At 38.4% G+C, this 19394-nt stretch overlaps 1 protein-coding gene and 1 pseudogene across 1 annotated transcript in view; one reads left to right on the top strand and one right to left on the bottom strand.

The window, feature by feature from the left end:
* The window catches only part of LOC109270206 (olfactory receptor 2K2), a 74090-nt gene that overhangs the window by 35649 nt on the left and 19047 nt on the right, over nt 1-19394 (bottom strand). The gene's annotated exons all lie outside the window — the stretch shown is intronic.
* On the top strand, nt 9745-10242 carry LOC109269828 (U1 small nuclear ribonucleoprotein C-like; annotated as a pseudogene).

Consider the following 19394-nt stretch of genomic DNA (forward strand, 5'->3'; position numbering starts at 1 on the left):
ATCTCATCATTGGACCTCTCATGATATTGCCAGTTACAAGGAAGAGAATGTTCTGGCCATCTGCCTCATCTGAGGTTTATTCACACGAGTGGTAGAGAACCCAAGTCTAAAAGATAAGCAACACGTGTAGACAGATTATGAGATCCTGGACATCATGAACCAAATAACTTACCAATTGCTTAATCCCTGGCTTCAACAAAATAAAACTCCAGTGGAAAGAAGATTCTCATGACTCATGGGGAAGGGAAATTTTCTCATTCCAGTAAATGAATTTCTGACACATATCCACAGCTGTTATATAGCCATAATTAAGACCTGCTCAATTTGAGTGGATAATCTATCATTAATCATTCAAAATAAATAGGTACTCCAAACAAAACATATCTTTGTGTAGCATTTTAGAATAGATAGAATAACAGATTCTACAGACTTTTTCAAGTTCCTAGCCACCCTCTTGTGACAACTCATCACCCTTTCCTACACCCGACTTTATGTTGTTCTCCCTTGTTGTCCACGATCAGCAATGTTTCTGACTCTATTCTTCCTTCACATCCTTGATCTACTGGCATCACATCCAGCACTGACAACCAGTGGATCAATCTGTGGTTAATTCATTACTGAACAATTGAAAACTCATTCTAACTCCAGTCTCTAACATTGGGAATACTGTCTGTAACCTGATTTTGCTTCTACCTGACTTTACGGGCTTGAGTGAGTCATGACACTTTCTGGGTTTTAACTTCCCTGTTGTTAAAGTGAAGGGTAAGACTAAATAACTCCGAGTCCCCCTCCAGTTACCATGTTCTCATTCTTGAACTCATAGCAACATCAAAGTAGTTTCTAATTCTTAAAATACTTTCTTTGAATGCACCACTAAATTTGACCTTCATACAGCCCTTGGAGGTTGGTAAGGTAAATATTACTAGTTCCATTTTGTAATGAGAAAGATGGGGTTCAGCATTAAAAAAAAGTTTATTGAAGCCACACCACTTGCTGGTGGCAGAAGTCTTCTGAGTCCTAATATAGTGCTTGTTCCATTGCACTGTGCTATTCCATGATATAATTGTAAGATGAACAGAGGCTCCCAGTGGGCATGCCTGGGGGACAAGAATGATCAGGATTGGGTTTTCATTCAGCTCACTGCCTTCAGGTGGCCCTTTTCCTGACGGGTGCCTGAATAATATATGCTGGTAGAATTCTATAAGGGATGAAAAAGGAGATGAAGAGTTTCAGGGAAAGGGTGAAGAAGAGAAAGGGAGAGATATAAAAACCACCATATGGAGTGAAACTTTAGGGAAGAAACATTCTTGAGGAGGACTTTTAAGAAGTTTTGTTCTAAGGTGTGCATTGAAACCCTATCTTCCTTATCCATGATAAAGCAACAGTAAAAACCAACATCTTTTTTTAATGTTTTTGAGTTAGACCTGTATTTTTTTTTTAATGTTTATTTATTTTTGAGACAGAGAGAGACAGAGCATGAACGGGGGAGGGGCAGAGAGAGAGGGAGACACAGAATCGGAAACAGGCTCCAGGCTCTGAGCCATCTGCCCAGAGCCTGACGCGGGGCTCGAACTCAACCGACCGCGAGATCGTGACCTGAGCCAAAGTCGGACGCTTAACTGACTGAGCCACCCAGGCGCCCCAAGTTAGACCTGTATTTTATTTTGATTTTTACATGAATGAATTTCTCAGATGGGTCCCAACATTTGTGTTATAATAAGAGGAAGAACACTTTTACATATCATCAGTCCCACTGAGCCAAATTAGACAAAGCAATAAGTTCCCCTATGTCTCTCTCTCCCTCACCCCCCGCCACACACACAGAAGGTATTGTTAGTCATCACTTTGACCTGAGAATATATAATCTTCTACTTACCTTTTTACTGAAGAAATAGCTAACTCTGAGCCCATTAACTGTTTGATACACCTGGGAGATGTTGTGTGCCATAGAAGATTACAGATAAAGTAGGAGGATATGAAAGCGCCCTTCTATCTGACTCCAACTGAATACTGAACCTTCAGCGTGCTGAATCTGGTGCCCATCATCCTAATGTTGAAGATTCATCTGGAGTTTAGGGAAGCACAGTGTCCTGAAAAAATAAATCAACATAAAGCCAAGGGAAAGATTTGAGTTACCTGATCTAAATAAGACCCTTTCAACCTTAAAACATCTCCCAAAAGGCAGTATTTCCCAATCTGAGGGATCTGAAACTGTGGGGGCTGCAAATTGTATGCAAGGACTGTACAAACTGATAGGGCATATGCGCCTTTTCAACAGATAGATACCCTAAAATACAACCAAGATGGGGAAAAATGACATTGCAAACTTTAAAAGTTTGTAAACTATTGACATAAAAAGAAACACAGTGAAGTCCAACTTAATTTTAAAGGTACTTTCCTGTACTTTAGTTTTAATCTATCTTCCAAGTCTACTCATAAGATTTGCCATGCACAAAGGACAACAATAGTATTTAGCTAATTTGTTTGGCAGATGAGTACCTTTTACTCCTTCACCTTGGTAAACCACATTTTTAAAAAAGGCATTCAAAGGAGAAATTTCCATAGGATAATGGGAGTAAAACAATATCCCAAATTTCTTACTAGACATGGTGGAATATCATTTAGAAAGCATTCAAATTTAGCACAAACAATGTAGTTTACAGGAGATCTATTTCTTTGGATCCACTCAGGAAGTAGAAACTTACACTTTGAGTTCCTTCTACATGGCAAGTCCTTCAAGTACACTACTTATCACTATAATCTTAAGAGCTAGGTATTATTCTCATTTTAAGAAGAAATAAGGAAAGCGTAAGTAAAATGTCTAAGGTAACTCAACAATTGAGTGATAGAGTATTATTTACACCTAGATTTCTCTGATTATGATGATTTTCCTATGCTTTTTCACTATACCATGATGCCACTACACCATAATGTGACCTTTTCACTCTACCATAACAGTTCCTTAGCAAAGTGAGCTCTGCGTACCAGAAAGTACCAATATGTACACAATTTATGTCTCGTGTTTGGCTCATATTCTTTTGCATTAGAAAAAGCTCAGGAAGTGTATAGAGGAAGATGTGGATTTGCACTCGATCTGCATAATGCATTAGGATTTCAGAGTACATTAGGCTATTAGAAAAGCTGACTTCAAATATCATAGAATTGAGTGATCCCAAATTAATGGCACTCCTCTTTTCCTGCCTGAATTCTGCACCTACTGAGAGACAGAAAAGTGAGCAGAGGAGGGCAAAAATATCTCCTTTATTTTTGATAAGGGAAGGACATGGCTTTCAGTCTATCTGCCAAGTGGGCCTTCTGATATAATATGTACCCCCAGAATTAGGCAGGCTTGCCTCCTTACCACAGACCAACTAGACAATCTCAGCCCTTTCCACATTGGGGCCTGTACTTGTAGAGTGTACAGCATAGAAGAGCCAATCGGTATGTGGGGCTTCCTTCAGAAAGTTTGCTTCTAAGAAAAGGAAGGAAATAAAGGGCTGAGTTATGCATGCCCCGTTCCTTTCTCAAAATCTTAAATCAGGTAATTTACTCCACCCATGCCTATGTGAGAAGGGTCTGAGGAAAGACTCTAAGAGGAGCATGTAGGCAAAAAAATCCTACGAAAACAAGGAAGTTTTCAATGCCCAAGAAGTTTCAATGCCTAAGTGCCATTTATGATAAGGAGGTTGAGCAGCAGAGAGGCCGAGCGCAAAAGCTAGATGAGTATGTCCCTTACCCAGAACTATAGTCAAGCATCCAGACACAGATGAGCAGGAGAATGGGATCAGGAAACCAGAGGAAGGGAGCCTGAAGGGAACATCATAAGGGATGACCAAAAGCCAATATCTGGAGCTAGAGGATGAAAATCAGAGAAATGGAGACCAAAGTAAAGGGTGAAGCAACGAACAGTAATAACCAAACACCTGAGATAGGAGCTATTGTCTCTGCCTAAGTTTTACAAGCTCATAGCAGCATGCTAGATAGGAAAGGTGCCTAAAATCATAAAAGTGCTGAAACCTACCCTTCCATCATGGAGTAAAGTCAAAGTTTCCTTGGGTTTACCTAGCCATAAGCTTTGAAGTATAGAGAGATATCCTTGAGGTGGGATACAGAGTTCCATGAGTTTCACTCTGAGCCAGGGCCCCAGGTTCTGGTATTCCCCACAGTATATGTGGGGTTTCCCATCATAAGGTATCAGGGTTGGACGTTCAAGCTTAGGAGTGGAGAAGCACACTGGTTATGTATGGAGAGTTAGAAGCTGCAATTGGAGCTGAAAAGCCATGGAATTGGTGATCTCTATTGGTTTGCCAAGGGGTGGCCCTTTGGTTTGTGGCACAAGTTAATGGTTACATGCATGTCTTGGAGATTCTTTAGAATGTCCTGAAGCTTCTCCAGAAAGTAGGCAAATGCTGATATAATGTAGATATTATGAGGTTTTAACTATTTAACTATTAAAGTTAGGAATTCATTTAGTGATTTTTTTTAAATTTTTTAATGTTTATTTATTTTTAAGAGAGAGACAGAGAGCAGGGGAGGGCAGAAAGAGGGGGAGACACAGAATCCAAAACAGGCTCCAGTCTCCAAGCTGTCACCACAGAGCCTGATGTGGGGCTCGAACTCACAAATGGTGAGATTATGACCTGAACCAAAGTCAGATGCTTGACTGAGCCACCAGGTACCTTGTAGTTTAGTGATTATTAATAGCAAACCAAAAACAGTGGATTAATCAAATTTAAAGTTTACTTTGTCTGCTACATAACTGAAGTCCAGAGGTAAGCAGACTAAAGCTATTTTGGCAGTTCTATGAAGCCCAAAAACTTCACAGTAGCACTCTCCAGGTACCCAGTTTCCTTCTGGCTTTGTACTTTAATCCTTGCCTTCCACATGGCTACCAACACTCCAGCCATCATGTCTATGTTTCAGGCAGAAATAAAGAGAAGGGCATGAGTAACTTTTCCTTAAGCCTCACCTGACAATTTCTGCTTATATCTCATTAGGTAGAATTAAGTCAAAGGCTACCCCATGATCAAGGAAGGCAGGGATTTGTAGTGTTTCAGGTGGGTATATTACTAACATCAATAAAATCCAGGTCTGTTGGCAAGGAAGAAGAGCAGATATTCAAAAGGCAACCCACAGTCTCTTACACAGAGGTACAGAGAAAAGGGATAATGTGGTCCCAAGTCATTACTGCTATGTATGTGGACATTCTGGATAAAGGATTAGAGTGACTTATTAATGCTACACAAATTCTATGGGGGTGCCCCAGGGAAGTTCATGTTTCAAGACTGGGTAGGGCTATTTACTTCATAAGCCCCTAGGTCTGTCCTCTCTGCAGATGCAATATCACAGTTGTCTGTGCACTAAATCAGGGGTTCTAAACTACATCTTTTTTTTTTAATCTCTCTTTGCCTTTTTAATTTTTTTAATATGAAATTTATTGTCATATTGGTTTCCATACCACACCCAGCACTCATCCCATAAACTACATCTTTTGAAAGAATGCTGGTCTCTCTATACCAAAATCACCAGAATACTTACTTAAACTACAACCTCCTAGATCTTGCTGCACAGACATAGTTTAGGCACTACGTTCTATGTGGTGCCATATCAGAAAAGGCTACTAAAAGCCATCATGGACTGTGTGAGGTTTAGCTGAAGGGTGTAAATGACTCCAGCTGAACAGGTACTTCTGGGCAGCCTGGGCCACCTTTGGAGACAGTGGCAGTGTTCTCTCCTGAGAAAGAAGGGTTCTCAAGGTGGGGCAGGCTCACTTGCCTCCTAATGACACAGCCTGAGGGGCAGAGGGCCTGGCTGGCTTCATAGCATTCCCAGCACTCATTCAGAAGAGAAGCCAACTCTCTCAAAGAGGAAAGCCCACACTTCCAGGTGTTTTGCTGATCTTCCCCATCCTCAACCCATGCCTCAACTGCTTCAAGCTAGGAGCATTGGAATGCATCAACACACCAGCAGACTCTTGGAAAAAGTTTTCCATGCCTCGAAGGCAATCTTGAGTAAGTAACTACCATCCCTTCAAGGTAGCTAACTCATTTCTGGCCTCTTAGTCTCCACATATCTTAGAATTCATAAACTCTACAGTTAGTGTTCCAATAGATAGATAGATAGATAGATAGACAGACAGACAGACATCTAAAAGTCTTATGTCAAATTATTCATTCCTTTTTAAAAAAAAACGGTCCTTTGCATAGGAAGAGAAAGCTTTTAAACAAAAACATCTTAAAGGTTTATGATTATTATATCTATAAGATAAAATATGAGGTGACAGGAAGAAGAAAACAGAGAAGGGGGAGGAAATGCAATACATCTTTTTACTCTGGCTGAGCCCAGCAGAAGCTAACTATAAGATCCAAGCACGAAATGATCAAGTTCCCAAAACTACACTCCCATCTACATCTTCTACCATGTTCCCAAACTCTATACTAATGTTCATTCTAGGCCCTTCCTCAAATTTTAATCTTGTACTTTCAATCCATTCAATCGCCATCACATAATAAGCACACTACTATGAAAACTTCTGTTCTTAGTGGTCTGGAGGTTTCTTAAGTCTCATCTCCCATCTTGAGACTTCAATCTCACTGATGTCCCTACCGTGGACATTCTGAAGTCATCTGCCCTCCCTACAACCAATCAGTGCCCTTGTGTACCCTTAGCAGAAATTACCAACATCCTTGTGCATTCAGTGGAGGAACAGTTATATTTTAGACACTCACAAAGGAGTGGAAACAAAAGGAGCTGCCACTTTATCAACCCCTAAGCTGACCTACTCATGATCTCAGAATTCACCTGCAAGTCATATTTCATTTTAGTGAAGCACTTCTTCATGGTAGCTGGCTAATTTCTGTAAAAGTAATTTACATCCATTTCCTCTTGTTACGTCACTGACTCCTCCCATAAGCCTAACAGGCAGCTATTAATCCATTATTTTCTCTTGGGACCTCTTTCCTTCAGCTTTCATACTTTTTGGTATCCTAATATCTTAAAACAGTAAAGCTTTCAAAAGTGACTAACTTAGCCTAAGATGTTATTCATACATATAAAAAGTAGTTTTCAGAAATATCTTACACAGCTAGCCCCTTCCTTCAAATGGTGTCTAATATAAAAACTTGATGTGGTAAGGGGCATTAAGGAATCTACTCCTGAAATCATTGCTTCACCATATACTAACTAATCTGGATGTAAATTTTTAAAAATAAAAAATAAAGTTAAATTACAAAAAAAAAAAAAAAACAAAACTTGATGTGTAAGTGGCTCTGTTTTCAGGGGTGGGAGAACCCAGATAGGTGGGCTCGTGCTCATTGAGGCTTTCCAGAAGGACCTTTCCAGAAATCTAGGAATCTGTAGACCACATTTTGAAAAAACTTGTAGTAAAGGAATCTGAATTCTTTAAATACCTTATAAATATTGACAAGTTCTACCCTGATTTGTAGACCATGTCATGCTTCGATAGGTCTAAATATTAAAAAGTATATGAACAAGTCAACATAGAATCAATGAAAACATACTGCAACAAAGAAAGGAGCCAGCCATAAGGCATGAAACCTCAGAATAGAAGTACTGTTAAAAAGGGGCACCTGGGTGACTCAGTTGGTTAAGCATCCAACTTTCTATTTTGGCTCAGGTCATGATCTCATGGCCATGGGACTGAGCCCCACATCAGGCTCCGTACTGCATGAAGCCTGGTTGGGTCTCTTTCTCTCCCTCTCCCTCTCTGTCTCCCTCTCCCTCTGTCTCTCTACCACTGTGTGCTCTTTCTCTCCCTCTCTCTAAGTAAATAAATAAACACTTAGAAATACTGTTAAAAATAATAAAATGATTTCTAAAAGAACCAGAAAAAAACTCTAGCAACTAGTGTTCCCAAAGACACAGAAGATATGATTTTTGTAAAACAGAAATAGCAACTTTTAATGAAGAATACAGCTTAACGAGGAAAGAGATGCTGAAGAAGCTAGAAAAAAGTACAAGAAAGTCCAATATATCATAACAAAGTTAGAAATCCATTGAAGGAGGTCGAAAGCAGAAGTGACATTAATGTACCTGGAACAATATATTGAAGACAAACTTGAGAAGGTATCACTACACAGAGAGGAAATGAGAACAAAAATGTTAATTATGACAGGAAAAAATAGTAAGTTTTAAGAACATGGAATTGGCTAGATCATCCTGACAGAAAACCATCAACGAAACATTGGCCTTCAATGACACGCTGACCACATGAACTTAACAGACATACACAGAAGAACAGGGAATAAAATCCAACCTAAGATTGATGTGTCTTGAAGAAAGAAATAAGAAATAGGAGGACCCAAGAACAAACTAAAAAAGAAAGAAAGAAGAAAACGAAGAACATTTTTCCAGCTAAAAAAAAATAAAAAGGCCTGAATCTATTTAAAAAAAAAAAAAAACACACAGGGTTCATCATGTTCCAGGAACAGTTATTGAAATAGAAACCATTGCTAGACACAAAAAGGCAAACTATTTTAATTATGTAGCTAAAGAAAAGTACTATAAGATGTAAGAGGAAGAAAAGCTTACCTAGAAAGGAAGAAATTCAAGTTTCCCCCAGTCTCCATTACACATTTAAATTCTGTTATAAAATGGAGGTGTTCTGTAAAATGTTGAAGGAAAAAATCCTAGTGAAACAAAATACCAAACTTAGTTTCTCCTTCACAAACACAAGCAACAGAAAGAACTTCTCATACAAGGATTCAGCAGGAATGCCACAAATGTACACCCTTCATAGAAATGTCCTAAAGTACATTCTATAGCTGAGGAAGTCAAAAGAGGATTTCAGAAGTCAACAGTCAAACTATGCAGGCACTGCTGTCAGCACGTATAGAAAACAATTTGACACAGAAAATAACTACAAAACTTATTATAAATATAATTTTTGAGTTGCACTCAAAGCCAAAAAAAAAAAGAAGTTGCAAGGAAACTTTCATTGGTTAAAAGAAAATGCTATTTAGGAATAATTCCACGAGAATAAATCACAGAAAGGACAGAGAATGCCAAAGCTAAATAAATTCCTCACCATGAAGTAGAACAAGTTGAAAAGTATTTTTTGAACTTTATTTTTAAGAAATCGTAAGACTGCCATTTATGATATTCTGATGAACTAAAAGGAAAGCTCATTCCACAAGTGGACCCCTACAGGAGTCTGAAATTTTGAGGAACTGAAATTGTAAAGTTGTCCCACTGGATTACTAATGCCCCTAGGCTCCTGGAAGAAGGAAACAGAAATCCTTTTGGAATGAACCAACCTTCAACACAGGCCTCAAAGAATTCACCCCCCCCCCCCAAAAAAATCCAAGGAATATGAACAGCATACAGTAAGAAATCACAAAATATACAAGGAAAGAGGGTACCAGAAGAGAAAATCTATAGTAATAGTAGAGAGCAAAAGCAGACTTTCAAAGAGTTCAGATATTGCAACTATTAGACACAGAATATGGAAAAGTATATTGGATTAAGATATTTAAAGAAATAAAGAAGTGTTGGCTGTTGGTTAAGACACCCACTCTTGGTTTCGGCTCAGGTCATGATCTCACGGTTGGTGAGATGGATCCCCATCTGGGTCTCTGTGCTGTCAGGTTGGAGACTGCTTGGGATTCTTCCTCTCCCTTTCTCTCTGTCTCTCTCTCTCTCAAAATAAATAAATAAACATTTAAAACGAAAAAGGAAGAAGTGTTTAAAATATGATTCAGGGGCTGGGGAATGGCCAGTGGCCTGCAGAGCAACATGCCAAAGTTTTATTGTGACTCCAGTGACACATACCTCACCCATGACTCTCCATCTGTGAGGAAGACACACCACAGAGGTAGGAAACACAAAGAGAATGTGAAATGCTATCAGAAATGGATGGGAAAGCAGTCTCAGAGCCTGATCGACAAAACAACCACTGCATATCAACAAGGCAAGATGCCTCCTACTCCATTCTCTGCTTCTCCTCCTGCAGGGGCAATGATCCCACCTCCCACCAGTTTCCTGGGTCCTCCTTGCCCTGGTATGATGCCAGCTCCCCGTATGCTGGGTCTTCCCATGATATAGGCCCTTCCCATGATGATAGGCCCTCCTCTGCCAGGGACAATGCCAGTGTGACCTGCTCCCGGAATGAGGCCACCTATGGGAGGCCACATGCCAATGACACTTGGGCCCCCAGTGATGAGACCTCCCACCCATTCCGTGATGGTGCCCACTCAGCCAGGAATGCCTCAACCAGGCAAATAAGGAGAGAGGGGAGCTTCTTTATATCCATTTTATATTACTCGTTCTACTTCACTAGGAGATCATGGTGCTGTGACTCTGGGTGTTTTCTAACAGCATGACAAGGAAGACTTGCCCCCCCACTTCCTATTAAAGAAAGAATAGTTTTGGCAGAAGAGTAGTGAGACCAAAAAAAAAAAAAAAGCAATTTTCATTTGTATTGTGAGATGTGAAAATTATCAACTGTTTTAAAATAGTTTAAAAATAAATAAATAATAAAAATAATAAAAAATAAAATATGATTACAAACAAGAGACTATTAAAAATGCTATAGACTGAATGCTTGTGCCCCCTCAAAATTCGTATGTTGAAACGTGCCCCCAATGTGATGACATTAGAAGTTGGAGTCTTTGGGAGGTAATTAGATCATGAGTGTGGAGCCTTCATGAATGGGTTAGTGCCCTTAAAAAAGAGACCCCGAAGGACTCCTTCACCTCTTCTGCCATGTGAGGACACAGTGAGAAGACAGACATCTATGAACCAGGAAGCAGGCTCTCACTAAACACCAATCTGCCAGCACCTTGATCTTAGACTTCCCAGCCTCTGGAACTGTGAGAAATGAATGTTTGTTATTTAAAACACCCAATCTATAGTATTTTTATTATGGCAGCCTGAAGAGACTAAGACAAAAATAAGCAGATTTAAAAAGAACAAAATTATATTCCTAGTAACAAAAAATAATAATAAAATCATTGAAATTAGCAAAGTCCATGGAAGAGTTGAACCAGAAGATTGGACACAAATAATAGTAGTAACAAAATGTTAGGTAGTTATAAAGAATTAATTCAGTATGCACCCTCCAAAGGAAAAAATACGGAAAACATAATAGGTAGGTAAAAAAACAGAAGATAAAGTAAATTTCTAACATACATCTACTTGGAATTTCAGAAGGAGGGATGAAATAGAATGGGGAAGAGGTAATACCTTAAGAGAAAATGACTAGTAATTTCTCAGAACTGACTGAAGAAACTAATACACAGTTTCAGGAAATCCAGTGAATTCCAAGTAGGATAAATAATAAGAAATCCAGGGGCACCTGGGTGGCTCAGTCAGTTAAGCATCCAACTTTGGCTCAGGTCACGATCTCATGGTTCTCATGATCTCATGGTTCTTGAGTTTGTGTCCCACTTTGAGCCCCACTATAGACTCTCTGCTGTCAGCACCAAGCCAGCTTTGGATCCTCTGTCTCCTTTTCTCTACCCCTACCCCTCCCTCCCTCTCTCTCTCTCTCAAAAATAAATAAACATTTTTTAAAAAGGTTTCGAGAGCAAGTATAAAGACATTTCAGACAAAATAAAAATTAGGAATTTGTCACCATTAGACCATGATTAAAGAAAATTCTAAAACTAAACTGCCCAATAGAAATATAATGAGCAATATGTAAATTTAAATGCTCTGGCATAAAGCCACATTTTTAAATGCATGAAAAGGTAAAGTTAATTTTAATACTGGTCTATTTAATCTAATATATTAAAAATTATTTCAATATGTAATCAATATAAAAACCATTAATGAGATATTTCACCCTTTCTGGTACCTGGTGTTTGAAATCCGGTACACACTCTATACTAACAGCAAATCTCAATTCAGACTAGTAATTATATTTCAAGTACTCAATATCCATATGACTGGTGGTTACCATATTGGTCAGCACAGTGCTAAGAGACATACTTAGAAGGAAGATTATTCCTGGTAAAATGGCTGAGATGCAAGAAGAGAGGATGAGCAAAACAAGTGGTAAAAACTTGGGCAAACCCAATGGCCCTAAGGGACACTGACTGTCTAAAACTATAATATTTATATCGTACACCAGAAGTTAGGGAAAGGTTTGATCAAATTCTGTTTAGTTTGGGGAAAGAATACTTTGTGAGGATGTTGTATATACTTCATATTACATCACATTAAGAGGTACACGACATCTAGTCAATGGTGGCAAGACTGGATCAGGGTGAAACAGCCAAATGCCTCCATCACAAAGTCATATTTTTTTCACCTTTTACCAAAAATCAGTCCATGGGGTAAGACCCAAGCAGAAGAAACAAGTACAAAGTCTGTGAGACAGAAGTACGTCTGGTGTACTTGAGAAATAGTAAGGAGAAAGATTCCCTATACTGTAGCACTTGGCTAAGCTAATAACTGATAAGGATCATTCTACTGACAATTCTTTTAAAATGAATGTATTAGCAGGAGTGCTGATGCATAGGGGCACTTGTACCCCAATGTTTATAGCAGCACTTTCAACAATAGCCAAATTATGGAAAGAGCCTACATGTCCATCAACTGATGAATGGCTAAAGAAGTTGTGGTTTATATATACAATGGAATACTACTTGGCAATGAGAAAGAATGAGATATGGCCCTTTGTAGCAGGGTGGATGGAACTGGAGAGTGTTATGCTAAGTGAAATAAGCCATACAGAGAAAGACAGATACCATATGTTTTCACTCTTACGTGGATCCTGAGAAACTTAACAGAAGACCATGGGGGAGGGGGAGGGGGAAAAAAGTTACAGAGAGGGAATGAGGCAAACCATAAGAGACTCTTAAAAACTGAGAATAACCTGAGGGTTAATGGGGGGTGGGAGGGAGGGGAGGATGGATGATGGGCATTGAGGAGGGCACCTGTTGGGATGAGCACTGGGTGTTGTATGGAAACAAATTTGACAATAAATTTCATATTAAAAAATAAATAAATAAAATAAAAGGAATGTATTAGAATCACTATATGAATTATTCATTTAATGACTAGGATCATTTAATCAGAACTAATAAGTGATCCCTATAGCAAATAACAGTTGATATTGAATCCAGATCCCCTTGAAACCCTTGAGCCTTTTCTCTGTACACACCCCCCATCCCCAGCTTCTTTGTGCTTTTGCTTCTATGGACTCCCATTTGTGATGATCTTCAGAAGATTGCCCTCAGCCATAGACACCACTTTGCACGCCTGTGCAAAAAGCTGAAAGTATCTGAGAGATGAGGTATCCCTTAGCTTAGTTTGGGTGGCTCTGAGCCAAAGAACGACTTATGAAAGCCCAGCTCTTTCAAGTTGGGACAAAATCTGAGCTAATTTGCTCTCCAAAGCTCTCCTGTACAATCCAGTTGAGACTAAAACTGTGCCAGGAATTGTACCCTTGCTTGGATTCCTTCTTTTCACTGATCTGTTTCTCCCACTCCCTTACCTGTTGCTCCTGAGAGCAATTCCCTAATAAATCATTTGCACATAAATACTCAGTTCAGGGTTGGCATCTGCAGAAACTGACACAAGGCAATCCCTAATTTTGAATGCCACATTACATCTGGAATTTATGTAACAAATATAATCTAATTCTATATACTCATCTGCAAAATGGAGCATGAATAGAAATCCTTTCTACTTCCATTTGAAGTGATTGGTTTCTATTAGCATACACATATATAAATAATGCATCATGAGAAGTCAGTGCAAGGCTGATCCATGAGTGGCATATACCAGCCAGGGTACAACACTATACACACAGTGTATGTCCGCACTCATACACACAGTATTAGCATTATTGAAAACTCAGCTGTGCATCACTTTTCTAGATGTGTAAAACTTCTTTGGTTCTGGAATACAAGCAAATCGCTCACCATTCCCAAGGCCTGAATGTGGCGCTTATTGTTTCAGAGACAATGGGTCTAGTGTTTGGCGCTCAGACTACATATTTCAAAGGGAATCTTTGTCTGCTTAACATGAAATAAATCAGACTCTACATTTATTGGAAAAAGAGCAATCCAGCAACCTTCACTCAAAGAAATCAGCCTTGGCGGCCTTAAGTTACAACTGTTGAGTAAAGCTATAGGTAGCCATTTAGTAATACAAACCAGAGACTTCTAAGAGGGGCTAGGAAGAAACCCACTCTTTGCCTTTCTTTAGCCATTTTTAATCACTGAGAATTTTTTTACAATTATGTAAATTGTTTTCAAGTACATTTCTACACTAGCTTTTTACAAACCAAAATTTCTCCCAATGGCACTATTTAAATATTTACAATTATAAGCACGTGATTGTCTGAAGTTCTTCAAATATTGTAGAGAAACTTCATCAGGTTGGGCTCTACTGTTTTATAAGAAATATTTTGGAAGTTTTCTGCTAAGGCTCGTTATTGTCCTTTAAAGGACACACATGCACATACATATATCAATCATGTAAGCAAGCTAATTGAAAAAAAACATTTCTCTAACTTTATATTAGGAGTGTAACTTTGTGCTATTGGACTAGATACGCCTGTCATCTATGACAGACATGCCCAGGAATGCTAAAAAGTAATTGGCCATGCAAATGGGATATTCCTAAAGCTCACAGAGATTCCCACCAAATGAAGTTGTCTTAACCAAATAAGAGAAGGACGAGTTTCAGGCTTTTAGAAGGATCCATTTACAGGCATACAATGAATGTGCTGATTAAAATCATTTGTTTCTATTCACCAGGCAAGACCTCCAAAGGTTTTGAATAAGCTATGATCCCTTACTCTATCTAGTCTTAGATATTATGTAATCTTTAATACAATCCCTTTCTATAACCCATATTGGTCTCCTCCAACTCTTTTAGAAATAGTATTATGTTTCTTCTGGAATAAAAGATAATAATTCCAGGAAAAAGTAAACTATCTTAAAATGCAATTTTCTAAACACAGCAAAACACACATGGGGATTCAGTATGTGGCAAATTCTATGCTTTTATAATCTTAGTGGGACCACATTACAGAAAAATGTAAAATGCCTGCATATGAAAATTCACGTAAAAAAAGCCAAAAGATAAATAAAAAGCTGGAAAAAAAATCACAACTCAAATTACAAAGGTCTTATTTTCCGAATGTATTTTTAATATATTAATAACAAGACTAAGAGACCAATCTAACATAGGTGAATGATATGAAAAGACAATTCACAGAAAAAAATAAAAATGGCTCCTAAAATGTAATAATATCACTCATAATAAAGACACTTCACTGAAACTGCACTGAAAGATCATTTCTACCTATCAAATTGTGATCCAAAAAGTAATAAATGGTACTGCTGAAGAATATAGGTATTGTTGAGGGTATTATGACAAGTGAAATAAGTCAGAGAAAGAAAGACAAATACTGTATGATTTCACTTATATGTGGAATCTAAAAAACCAAACAAAACTCATAGATACAGAGAACAGATTGTTGGTTATCAGAGGGGAAGGGGGCTGGGAAGTGAGCAAAAAGTGTGAAGGGGGTCAACCGTATGGTGACAGATGGTTATGAGACTTACTGTGGTGATCACTCTGTAGTATATGCAAAGATCAAACTACTATGTTGTACACCTGAAACTAATATAATGTTATATACCAATTTTTCCTAAGTTAAAAACAAACAAAAAAAAGAATATAGGCACTGGTGATAATACATATATATATATGGGGAGGATATATATATATATTCTCTACAGAGGGCAATTTGGCAATATAAAAATTATAAATGCACAAGGCCTTTAATGCAATTCCTTTTCTAGTAATGTATCCGAAAGCTATATCCCAATGAGTGAAAAGATTGTAACTACATGTATATCTGTGTCCATATCCATATCCATTCACCTATCTATCCATCTATCATGTGCCTATTTACTCTCAATAGAAAGATACCCAAGAATGTAGCAGAGGCTGACCCCAGGAAGGGCAATGAGAGTAGAGTGATTTATATTTAGTTATGTTCATTTGCACTTCTTGGGCTTTGAGCCCTGGTATCTCTTCAAAAAAAAAAAAAAATTTAACATAAATTTTCAAAGGCGCCATATTCTAAGCACGAATATACGGTGCTAAGGAAATAGAGGCTCCACTTCCGTTGATTATTTGATTCATTTCTTTGATCCAAAGTCATTCACAAGAACTTTGATTAAAATACTCTGGAGTGCAGGGGTGCCTAGGTGGCTCAGTCTGTTAAGCGTCTGACTTAGGCTCAGGTCATGATCTCACGGTTCATGGGTGTGAGCCCCACATCCGGCTCTGTGCTGACAGCTCAGAGCCTGGAGCCTTGCTTCGGATTCTGTGTCTCCCTCCTTCTCTCTTCCTCCCCCGCTCATGCTCTGTCTCTTTCTCTCTCTCCTTTAAAAATAAATAAAAACATATAAAAAATTTAAAAAAATACTCTGGAGTGCAGCATATATTATAAATAGCTCAAATTTATCCTAGGTTTTGAACAGTAGCTATACTTTTCCTTTGACACCATAGTGCAAGAAATGTGCATACCCCTTTGTATTACTTTCTTCACCTTTGTGAGATTTCTCCAGCATGATGTGGGAACACACCACAAGGCAGCAGTTTGGACTCTTGCTGTTTCTGCCCGTTGCGTCATCGCTGGTCTTATGTAGATACAAAAGGGAACATGCTAGATTCCACCAAACACTTTGCTGCCTTGACTACTTTACATCAGTGCCTCATTTAATCCTTACAAAGCCATTATGATGAAAGTATTTTTGTCCTCATCAGTCTGATACTCAGAGAATCAAATAGGTTGTCCAAGACAGCCGGATGCAAATCCAGATATATTTGGTGCCTCAGTGGAGTGTGGACATCAGGTGAACAAGAATCACAAGTAATTAGCTGCACATAGTAACTACATAAACAAATGTGTTTTTAATCAATGCTTTTTAAGGGAAATTAGTTAATCATTCCCAAAATATTTGTAAACTGATGAAAATGTATTAAATGCAGATTTTAAAAAACAGACTTAGATTTGATTCTGTTAATACACAAAAAAACAAACATAAATTTAAGAATCTTCTGAGGTTCAGCTTGAATTATACTAAAAACAGTTTAAATGTTCACACAACTAACCTTGCTTTACCAGTGAGAAAACTCAAACCACACCTAATCAATTTTTTTAACTTGTGTAGTGGTAAGATACTGATCAGACATTTGTGGCTTATATTATCCCAAATCCGCACATTGAATTCTCTGTCGAAAGGATTTGGGTTTTTAGGTTGACTTTGCAGTACGTGGTTTAAAAGGAAAAAGGACTCGACATTACAGCAGGCAACAAACTTGAGAGAAATAGCAGGAAAGACTTAGAACATGAATTCTTTTTCAATCCCAAAGAGATGCTGTTCCAACAAGACTCAGGTCAGAGGGCTGGGCACTGCTGGGGAGGTCACATGACTGATCTGGGCGAACTTGTTTTGTGAAGAAACAGATGATTTCTAGCTATGAGGCTGTTGTTCCTGTAACTTTTTAGCAACAGTTAAATCCATTAAATCCAGTTAAATCCAGCAGTTAAATCCATTTCAAAATGACAAGCGAAAGAAAAGAACATTCTGAATAAACTGCAGATGAATGGAGTTTTCCCCTGCCTCCTTGGGAATATTATGAGCATCTTACAAAAGGGGCCATATCCTGTTTCCTTCTCTGGTTGCTACAACTGTGGTTTGTATATTGGCTGTATCACTAATGTGAATTTATAACCCATAAATGCCAAAAGAAAAAAAATCAATACTCCTTCACAAATATGCATTTTTCTTACCCTAACTTTCAACAAGCACTGTTTTAAATCATCATTATTTTTTTCTGCACTGGAAGCAAATCTACACATCTTTTTCATACCCTACTGCTAGCACAGAAGGTGAAATACTGACATAAATGAAAGGAATTGCAAGTTCAGCATTAATATAAACCAGGAAAACACTACTGGGATATTTAAAACTCAACAGTGCCTCCTAGTGCACCTATAAAAATTAGCGTGAGCCCAAGATGCAAAATAAATCAGGTTGGAAAAAAGTAAATTAGAAGACATTAATGAATTTATCCCTTTAAATCATCCAGGAATCGGTCTTTCGGAATGAACCTGTTTACTTTAACAAGACACACAAATTATTTTCAAATAAAAACAGGGCATTGAGAAAGATCAGATTCAGGTGGAAGGAAATGGCACAAAGGCATGTGGAAAGAGATAATGCAAAAGATAAAGACACATTTTTAAAGAAAGAGAAAGAAAGGGAAGAAGGAGGAGAAGAAGGTGGAAAAAGACTCTTACTGCCCCCAGAGCATACCAACTTGAAGGAATATCACAAACTTGGATAATGATAATATGGCATTTTGCTCTGAGCCAACACCCACCTTTGTTAATTTCCTCATAAGAGAACTCCTATCAGAAACGGGAACCCTCTTGCACTGTTGGTGGGAATGCACACTGGTGCAGCCACTCTGGAAAACAGTGTGGAGGTTCCTCAAAAAATTAAAAATAGAACTACCCTATGACCTAGCAATAGCACTACTAGGAATTTACTCAAGGTATACAGGAGTCTTGATTCGTAGGGGCACATGTACCCCAATGTTTATAGCAGCGCTTTCAACAACAGCCAAATTACGGAAAGAGCCTAAATGTCCATCAACTGATGAATGGGTAAAGAAGATGTGGTTTATGTATACAATGGAATACTACTTTGTAATGAGAAAGAATGAAATCATGCCATTTGCAACAACGTGGATGATACTGGAAGGTATTATGCTGAGTGAAATAAGTCAGTCAGAGAAGGACAGATATCATATGTTTTCACTCATATGTGGATCTTGAGAGACTTAACACAAGGCCATGGGGGAAGGGAAGGGGGAAAAATAGTTACAGAGAGGGAGGGAAGCAAACCACAAGAGACTCTTAAATACAGAGAACAAACTGAGGGTGGGTGGGAGGTGGCGGAGAGGAGAAAATGGGTGATGGGCATTGAGGAGGGCACTTGTTGGGATGAGCACTGGGTGTTGTATGGAAGCCAATTTGATAATAAATTGTATTTTAAAAAAAATAAAAGAACTCCTATCATCAATGTTCTTCTTGCCCACCAGCTACCATTGGTAGCATCAAAGGTCTTCACACGTCTATGCAATTATTGGTGCTTTCCACCACGGCCCCTAAAGTTGGAAGTTAGTTTTTTCTGCTTAAATGATCATAGCTTTTTCCAAAAGTTTCTGATATCTGAGGGTTTACAACATTTGGGGATCATGAAAAGAAGTAATGCCATGAAACCCAGCAAGAAGGTACTCAGATGAGTGAGGAGTACTTGGCTATGAATCTGTGCCCAAAAGAATTTCCCCTTGCTGGATCCACCTGATATCCGCAAATTCACCCAATGTTTCTA

This window comes from Panthera pardus, unplaced genomic scaffold (assembly GCF_024362965.1).
Source record: "Panthera pardus isolate Hobbes unplaced genomic scaffold, ASM2436296v1 HiC_scaffold_20, whole genome shotgun sequence".
Taxonomy (NCBI): domain Eukaryota; kingdom Metazoa; phylum Chordata; class Mammalia; order Carnivora; family Felidae; genus Panthera; species Panthera pardus.